Here is a 10,052-nt window from a genome sequence, read left to right on the forward strand (position 1 = left end):
TGACAGGTATTTAGATCCTGCTCCATTTACAGATTTATAAACAAGCAATAGAGCTTTAAAGTCAATTCTGTGACTTACTGGAAGCCAGTGCAAGGACTTAAGAATTGGAGTAATGTGGTCAGTTCTTTAAGTTTTTGTTAGAATCCTAGTTGCTGCATTTTGTATCATCTGAAGCTGTTTAATAGTCTTTTTAGGAAGGCCTGTGAACAGTCCATTGCAGTAATCAACCCTGCTGGAGATAAATGCATGAATGAGTTTTTCTAAGTCATATTTTGACATCAGCCCTCTGAGTCTGGTAATATTTTTGAGGTGGTAAAAAGCAGATTTAGTTGTCGCTTTCATGTGGCTGTTGAAATTTAGATCACTGTCAATTAATACACCAACCCTTTTGTGTCAAGGAGAGTGGCAACCCTAAGTCTTTCCTCCTTTTTACCAAATATAATTACTTCAGTTTTTTCTTTGTTCAGCTGAAGAAAATTTTGAGACATCCAGGTGTTGATTTGTTCTATACACTGACACATAGATTCAAGAGGACCATAGTCGTTTGGTGACAGAGCTAAGTAAATTTGTGTGTCATCTGCATAGCTATGATATGACACAAGCACGAAAGCTAGCCTTTGGAAAATGTAGTTGTACTAATTGTAACCTATGCAATGCATGCTTTCAGTTGGCGTTGATGACTGCTCATTCTGCACCCAGATAACAATTAGTTATTGAATCGATGTTAAATCAACTTTAGTCAACGTTAAATCATTGAATCAACGTCGCACTGCAACATTGATTCTACATCACTTTTGCACCCTCCAATATTGAAGCAATGTTGAAATTCGAACTAGGCTACAGATCAACGGGATTTAAATGGTATTTCAACTAAAACTAGAGAATGTAATTCCAGGGAATTACGAGTGCATGAAAATGAAGCTAGGACAGACATAGCATAGCTTAATAAAAGTTGATAGTTTAGAAGTAGACAGTTTAAAAGTTGAATGTACATAGTTTAACAGTTGTAAATAGACAGATAGTTTAATGAATGCTAATGATGCTAACTAGCTAGTGAGGACTTTTATTTTGAAATAGTTGAAGGCAGAGGATACAGTTGATGGGAGTCATAGTTGACTGACAGTTACAACAGTTACAATAGTTACAACAGTTGAACAGTTAAAAAGTTGGATAGTTTAAAGGGACTTTTATTTTGAAACAGTTGTGGGCACAGGAAGCAGTTGAACAGGATCTGTAGTCTTAATACAGCCATATTGTCTGCTTAAAGACTGAGACAGTGGCTGCAGGTGGCCTGAACACCTGGCATAGGATTCTAATTGCTCTATTGTGTTCTAATTGCTCTATTGTGATGTCATAATCTAATGTTAAGTCAATGGGAAAATTTTAGTAGTTTTTAATTAATAGTTTAAAAAGTATAAAAGTTACAAAGTTGAAAAATACATAGCTGAAGTCACATAAGTAAGACCTACGCAACACAGTTTGAATGAAGTTTCTGGAAAAGCATTTCCTGAAGGAAATACAGTGCATGAAAATGCAAAAATATTAGGTATAATATCATACAGAGTAAAAACAAGCTATATTGGTTGCTAGGTAGATGAGGTTTAATATAGTTGGAATGACTGAACAGTTAAATAGGTGGTGTGATGTCACGAGAGGCTGCGTTCTGGAGGGCCGCTACGTTCCCCTGAGATGGCTGCAGTCACGGACAGCTTTGGCTCCATCTGCTGGGGGAGTTGGAAACTCCACCCCTCAAACACACGATATCCCAACACACCTGAGACCCATCAGGGCCTGATGAGCTGAAGGGCTTTTAAGGCCCAGAGACACAGTTGGTGGGAGAGTGGGATTTGAGAGACAAGCTCAAGTTGTGCTCTCAGAGGAGCTACAGACGGTCAGAAGTGGCACTTTCTACCTGAAGACTGGAATACTTACCTGAAGACTGGAATACTTACCAATCGGATTGGCCACGGGCTGCGGTGCTGTCTAAAGTAATGGGCTGAAGACTAGTTTTCACAAAGAGATTTACCTGAGGGAATCGGGACTATGACTTTTCGTTTGAAGAGACCTTGTTTAAGTTTTGACGGTTGAACAATCAACCTTATCCTTAGTTACCTTTTTGTTAATTCCCCAGAACTTGATTAAAAACCTTCGTTATCCCCTAAATTTGTGTCCTTGCACTGCTGAACTGTCCCGCCGAGAGCCGGGTAGCCTCTCATGATATCACAGTGGATAGTTTATATGGTTAAATTATTTGCTAGGTAGATGAGGTTTAATATAGTTGGAATGACTGAACAGTTAAATAGGTGGATACTTTAAATGGTTAAATTATTTAGGTAGATAGTTGATGATAACTGACAGTTGGAATGGCTCTAATGTTTGCTAGCAGTTATGTTAACTATGTTAAGTTAAGTTACTTTGCTAACTAGCATGCTAACAATAGTAAAATGCTAACTATGTGACTTAGCTAACCTAGCTAATCATTTTTAGTAGTTATGTTAACAATGCTAACTAGCTACAGTGGGTAGGAGTCATAGTTGATGACAAGTAACAGTTACAATGGCTGAACAGTTAAAAAGTTCAGTAGTTTAAAGGGTTAAATTGTTTAACAGTGAAATATTGTAGTGAGGACTTATTTTGAAACAGTTTTTGGCAGAGGAAGCGGTTGAACAGAATGTGTAGTCAGAGCAATTGATAAAGCGAGACAATTCATAAGAGGGTAAATTCTGGCACGTTGTGACGTGGGGTTCGAAGCCGTCATGCCAATTTAGGAGTCTAGCGGGAGGTCTAGTGTCTATGTATTCCTATGGAAGAAATGAACATTTTCATGGAATATGACTAATCCTTTAGCCCTACATTCAGCGATGTAAGTTTTGAACCCATTTTCTAGAAGCCACATGTCTCCCTAACATTCCAACATTGAAATTGTATTTTCCAACGAAACAAATAAAGACAAAAATAGCTTTGTTCGTGATCTGTCACTGTCTCCTCAAAGCTCTGGTGCACAGCCACCTGTTCTCAGAGGCTCTAGACTCAGAAATGGTTGATAAACTAACCTAACATATTTTTTGCTAGAACTAGTAGACTACCACAAAGTTGCTGAACATATGTTATTTCAGGTTTGTTTGCAACAATATATAAGTTTAACCAAAGTTCTTAGCTGCTAGCTAGCTAGCGAACATTCCCATTCACTTTCCGTTTACTGTGCTAACGTTAGCTAGCTAGCTCGGTTAACGGGGCAAAATGAAATGATTCATTCCGTGTCCGAAAGAGTGTTTCATTGGCATCACACACAAACAATGGGTGCGTTTGAAACGGCTAAAACTGCTACCTTTTAAGATATCTAACTGGGGAGCGAGGCAGCGAGTGCGGTTCCAAACCGAAAAAAATAATTTTGCTGCCTTCTAAGATATCTTAGATTTCATAAATAACGGTCATTTTTGAAGTCAGCATCGATGCTCACGTCATGCTCCCTACTACCCATAATCCTCCGCAGCCGGCTGTGAATTTGTCAAATTAAAAGAATAAAGATTGCTGACCAGGTCGAGAAGTCCGACTTTGTGTACAAATGTAAGTATTTTTTTGGACTTTTCTTACATTTTATCACTTCTATCTCTATAAAGTTACCGAGAAATACACAAGATACTATCAGAAAATATCGCTATTGTATCCAGCAAAGTTGGTTATACATGCGAATTTTACAATTGTTAGCCAGCTAGCTAACATTATAACAGGAATTAACGTAACCGCGAACGTAACAATGTCCGTGGAAGCAACACAGTAACATTAATAGAACTTCGAGTTAACGTTAACGTTTGATCTTTGGCAGTTTCATGATGCCAATGTGTGAATTCACAATTGAGCTAACTCGTTTCCAGATATGATAATCTGAATCCAAAGCTGCTAGCTCAATCTAGTAGTAAACAGTAAAATTGTTGATTAACGTTACGATAATAAGAGTAGGCAAACCACTCTTTACTTTAACATAATTTCTCACATCACGTTAGCATCAACAGGTTGCTGCCACCGCTGCCTAGGCTCGACAAACAAAGCATTATGTTACCAAAATAGTTACCTGATTAAGACCATCAAGCTATCTTGTAGTGAGAAAATAATTAACTAAAGTGTTTGACGGTTATTTCCCCGTAGGGACATCCGATGACGCTGCCAGGTTCATCCAGGCAAGGGGGGAGGCAGATCGGCTCTTCACAGGCCAGAGGAACAGTGCCATGGATGGCTGGAAGTAAGTTTTAGTTAACTGTTAGAGGGATGCTTTAAAAACAAGTGAGTGCAGTATTTAGCTCTGATTCAATTTACTGTTTGTGTAGACAGGTCCTCAGGTCTGTTGGCCTGAAGGAGAAGGTGACCCCACAACAGGCCCGTAAAAAGTGGGACAACCTTAAAAAAAATACAAGGTATGACCAGACCATTGTCCCAACAGTAGAATTTTTGTTTCAATGTAGGCTAATTTATGAACCAATAGATCATTAAGTAAAATAAAAGTGTAGGATAAAATTATTTCAAATTAGTTAAGACTACTACACGGCCATCTGTGATTCTGTTACCGGTTACAGTAAATTATGTTACTGGTAGTTAGAAAACTGTTGTCCATTCTTCTATTGCTAATTACATACTCATTTATCTGTAGGAAATGAAAACCCCCCCAACAGGAACAGGGACAGATGCTGGGGAGGACACAGCAGCCTCGTGGCCATGGATGAGATTCTGGGGCAGAGGCACTCTATCTCCCCACCAGTGATCCGTGCCTCCATGTCCCCGATCTCATCCAGGGAAGCAGAGCCATGCTCGTCAGGTGCTGTGCCCCCAGCAGAGAGAGAACTGCAGGGAGAGGCCAGGGGCCAGAAAAGAAGCAGCTTTGCTGCTTTCTTGAGGGAGCAATTTGAGAGAGAGGAGCAAATGGAGAAGGAGAGGCAGAGGGCAGCCGACGAGCGCTTTGCCCATCTGTTAGCGGTGTTGGAGAGAATGGCAGACAAATAAAAAAATATTTTTTTATTAGGCATACTGTATTTTGTCACTTTTGAGAGCTATAGGTATAACAATCTTCAAGTGAATTAAGTTAAGCTAGGCAAGAGGGATATCAACATGATATTTACTGTAAAGTGTATTTTTTACAAATAACATGACACAACAACAGAGTTTATATAAGTTGAAAACCCTTTATTGGATTATTATCTATCTATTTCTAGATTCTAAAATCTAGTTTTTTTTAAAGCTGCCTAAGAAAGCCAAATCTCTACACCAATTTCAGTGGCGAGGGAAAACTCCCACACAGGGAGAAACCTCGGGAGGGCCCAGGCTTAGGCAGCGACCACCCTCCTTGGTCATGCTATTTAAAAGTAACCCTCTCGATGTTCCTGTAACAACATGAACAATAGGTTATTCAACAGTGTGAACTGATTTCATTAACAGTGATTAGAAGTATAACTGGAGTAAATGTGTTAATGAAAGCATCAAACATCAACAGCAAGAACTGATTTCTGATTACAACTATTCACTGGATAAGAAGTTAATTAAAAAATATTAACAGTAGAATAGTAATCTGCTTAAACAAGTAACTATAACTGGAAAGTAACCCAGGCTTCTTTCGATGTTCCTGTAACAACATGAACAACAGGTTATTAAACAGTGTAAACTGATTTCAGTAACAGTGATTACAAATATAATGTAATAAGGTATGTGCCAAGGATCCGTGAAGGCCAACCTTCACGCACAACATGAGCTGCCAATTATTGCAAGAGGGAGAAGACTACACAGCTACACAAATAAATTAGTGTACGCTCAACTCCTCTGCTATTCTGTTTCAGGGCCATCCCACTGGCAGTCTCAGCTTCACATCCAGGCTCGGTCAGGGTCCAGGTCATCCAATGGCAAGACATCATCATTGCAAGAGACATATGTTGTGCAGCACTGTGCATGCAACAATGACGCCTGGGTCAAATGAGACATCCACCTCCAAGGCATGCAAGAAGATGACCACACCGAAGCTTCATCATGCCAAATACCGCTCTATTATCGAATCCACCACTGGAGTGATGCCCTATTATACCTGTAGGTAAGTGGTTAAAATAAAATGATGTTTGAATAATTGCAATGTTTGACATTCCAATTGAAATCAGATACTTTATGGAGTACCAACCTCTGCCTTGTCACTCCTCTAACAGGGTTCTTGTATGGTGTGAGGAGACCAATGGGCTGCTCCAGACAGGGGTAGCCTCCATCACCCAACAAGAACGTACCCGGGGGTGGATATATGGCGCGGCGGTATAGAGGGCTGTTCCTCAGGACCCTGGTGTCATGGACAGAACCTGGGAAACCAATAAAAACATCAATGAAGCGACCGGCATGATCACAAACTGCCTGCAACTGATAGGATGTGAATAGCTTGCGGTTTCTGTAGCACTGTGCATGAGGTTCTCCTGGGGCCTTGATACGGATATGGCAGCCATCGATGGCTCCCATGGCCTTACGGAACACCACATGCTCAGCCAACCTAGCAAAGCCGTTAGATACTTCCTGTAGCTCCTCTTGCAGTGGATGGCACCCTGATAACCCGTGGCATCACTGCCACGATAGCCCCACAGACACGTAGACTTAGGCATATCGAATGCCCGGGATACAATACGATAGTATGACCCGCTGGCCAACCAAAACAAGAACACCAGGACTTCAATCACTGGACCCCATCCATGATGACGCTCCTGCTGCAGCAACACCAGCAGACCTGTGATGGAGGCCCTGTTCAGCCTAAAGTCTGGCCTGGTTTCTTTCTCCTCGTCAAAGAAGAGCCTGAGGATGGGCACGGCCCGGTTCATCTGGGCATAAACCGTGAGACTCTGCAAACAATATGGCATGAAATCAATGATGTAAACGATGTTTATCGATGTCAATAAATGTCTTTAGTCAACGTTGTGCTTTGTGCATTACTATCTGTTTCTGTATCTAGCCATTATGGTGAACATGTCTGTTATCTTCAGTTGAATCTATAACTGTATCACTATCTATCACTGCATCATTTCACCAATGTGTTTTATACATACCTCTATTGCGGTTTTTTTACTGATTAAGTGTAGCCTATGTTTGTGGTATACTTATCAGTGAGCTTTCTGGCTAAAAGCGACCGAGTATTGACTTCAATAAGCAGTAGCCTACAGAAACATCACAATTAACAGTTTATAGTATAGCCATACGGCGTAAATCTAGCGTATCGTTAGCAAAGACGCTCATATACTGTTAATGTCGATAATTACATAGGACTATAGCCTATATATTTGACCTACTAGGTAACGTTAGCCACTGGGTCTGTTACCGCTACACTAGCTGCTATTTTACCTCAGGAGTTCACATTAATGTTCTGGCTTAAGTTGCCGCTGGGCTCACCTCGATATTCGCCAGATGCCAATACGCAGCTAGCATCTTGAGACGTCTCTGGTGGGCTCGTCTTCTTCCAACTCCATTAGCTGGTGAAGGACCAAGGCAGTCACGGTAGTCTCCATACTGACGGTACCGGTACACAAAAAGTGGTGGTGACAGTCGGAAAATGACGGGACGTCTGACGGTAGGGACCCAAAGATCTTCGAGCGGAGTATAGAATGTTTAGGTACAGACGTAACGTTGACGTGATGACACCACACATTGTCGCTATCTAAATAGAGAGTTCGAAACCAACTGTCTGTTAAGATATCTGACAAGTCATGTCTAGTGCGACAGCTCTCTATGTAGGGAGGGAGGTAGCAGGCAGCTGTCTTCCGTTTCGAACACACCCAATGACTGTAAAATTGAATACAAAATTATATGTATATGTTATTATTGCTTATTCAGAGAAAAGTTTATGTTTTGACACGCCTATTTAGGAGTCCGGAACTAGTGCCATTTCGTTCCATTGGTGAATCGTCTTATGATTCATCTTAGTTACTATAGAATGGCTGGAACACCTGGCATAGGATTCTAATTGCTTAACGGCTCTATTGTGATGTCTTCAGCCCATGTTAAGTCTATGGGGAAATTTTGAGTAGTTTTTAATTAATAGTTTAAAAAGTATAAAAGTTACAAAGCTGAAAAATACATAGCCCACATGTCCTAAGTAAGACCTACGTAACATAGTTTGAATGAAGTTTCTACGTTAAACGGTTGAAGCTGCATTAAATGCGTTAGAAGAAGAATAAGAAGCCTAGGAAGAACAGTACAGTGCATTTTCATGCACTGTAATAATACTAGAAAAGCATTTCCTGAAGGAAATACAGTGCATGAAAATGCAAAAATATTATGTAAAATATCATACAGAGTAAAATCAAATAATGCAGATATAGTTGCAATAGTGTTGCTAGGGAACATATGTTGGTTGTTATGCCAAATTAAGTGGTTGCTATGCTGGTTGCTTGGGTAATCATTTTGGTTGCTAGGTTGTAACTGTGTAAGTGGTTGCTAGGCTGTTGCTAGGGTACTTGAGGTGGTTTCTAGGCTGTTGCCAGGGTACTTGAGGTGGTTTCTAGGCTGTTGCTAGGTTAGTTGTGGTGGTTGCTATGCTGGTTGCTAGGTTAAACTTATTGGTTGCTATATTGTTTGCTAGGTTGTAACTGTGGAAGTGGTTCCTAGGCTGTTGCTAGGGTATTTGACATGGTTGCTATATTGGTTGCTAGGTAGATGAGGTTTAATATAGTTGGAATGACTGAACAGTTAAATAGGTGGATAGTTTAAATGGTTAAATTATTTGAAAGGTAGATGAGGTTTAATATAGTTGGAATGACTGAACAGTTAAATAGGTGGATAGTTTAAATGGTTAAATTATTTGAAAGGTAGATGAGGTTTAATATAGTTGGAATGACTGAACAGTTAAATAGGTGGATAGTTTAAAAGGTTAAACTATTTGCTAGACATATTAGTAATGTCTAACAATCAATCTTTAATAGTGAGTCTGAGACACTCAAGAAGATATTTGCAAGTAAAAAGGCTTTATTGAGCTTGACTATCAATTAAAATCATGGCAGTATGTTTTGGCCAAAGAACAATCAATCTAGCAATCAATATTCAAATTTATTTTATTTTAGTTAATTCTGCATAATATACTTTGTGTAACTTGTTTAATGTTGATCTGTATTTGTCAGCTCCACTATTCTCCCATGAATACCTCCTCTCCCTGTGCTTTTGACAACATTACACACCGTATTCTTCTCTTCATTGTAGTCTAAATTTTGTTTTAATGCTGTAGTTATAACTGCTGTTTAAAAGTTTAAATGTTACAATTCTTGAATGTTAATAGCTTAAATGTTATTATATTGTTGTAGTTATAGCTCTGTATCTTAAATGTTTAAATGCTTCAATGTTAATAGCTTAACCCTTTCGTGCCCGTGCCGAACTTTCCATTTTTGGTGCTGGATGACCTCCTTACACAAAAAACCTTATTTCTCGAGTATAATACATACCATCAATGGGATATACATACCATTGTAATCAGAAGGGTCAGTTCTATCAAATGATGTAAAAGACATGTGGTAATGTTGATATAGCAATGAACAGTCTTTGAAAATCCTCTCCAAATGTATACCGAAATTCGTTAAAATTGAATTTCATTCGCATAAAAATGAATTTTCATCATATTTCTATACGAGATAGAGAAAAATATAGAGTGTATGACATGTTCAGCAAGTTGTGGGTTATTTAACAAAAAAGACTGAATTGGAATATCATTAACCTTTCAAAAGTTATGATAAATTAAGTGATAAGTGTAAAAAATGCAGGAAACGGATTTAGAATGTTGACAGAATTCACATTCTCTTTCTCACCAAAAACATAAAAGTATGCATAAAAACTAATAATGAAGTCAGACACAATGGTTTAGATTTATTTGGTCCATAAGAATAAACCATTTATTTGTATATAAGCAAATGCTACAGTCAACAATAATGATATATAAAAGAAAAACATGTACCTTACCAGTAATACAGGAAGTAAGTATACTGTATATTTATTGAAGATCAGTTCTGAATAGAGACATAGAATACATTTGATTCAACAGATACAACTTCCTTATATAAATT

At 38.9% G+C, this 10,052-nt stretch overlaps 1 long non-coding RNA gene across 1 annotated transcript; it reads left to right on the forward strand.

Annotated features, from left to right (window-relative positions):
• Positions 1 to 3,479: 3,479 nt before the first annotated feature.
• On the forward strand, positions 3,480 to 4,816 carry LOC125312012. The gene is made up of 4 exons (XR_007196554.1): positions 3,480 to 3,567; positions 4,147 to 4,240; positions 4,326 to 4,412; positions 4,646 to 4,816. It is a non-coding gene; the product is annotated as an uncharacterized LOC125312012 (long non-coding RNA).
• Positions 4,817 to 10,052: the final 5,236 nt, after the last annotated feature.

Source organism: Alosa alosa, chromosome 18, assembly GCF_017589495.1.
Source record: "Alosa alosa isolate M-15738 ecotype Scorff River chromosome 18, AALO_Geno_1.1, whole genome shotgun sequence".
NCBI lineage: Eukaryota > Metazoa > Chordata > Actinopteri > Clupeiformes > Clupeidae > Alosa > Alosa alosa.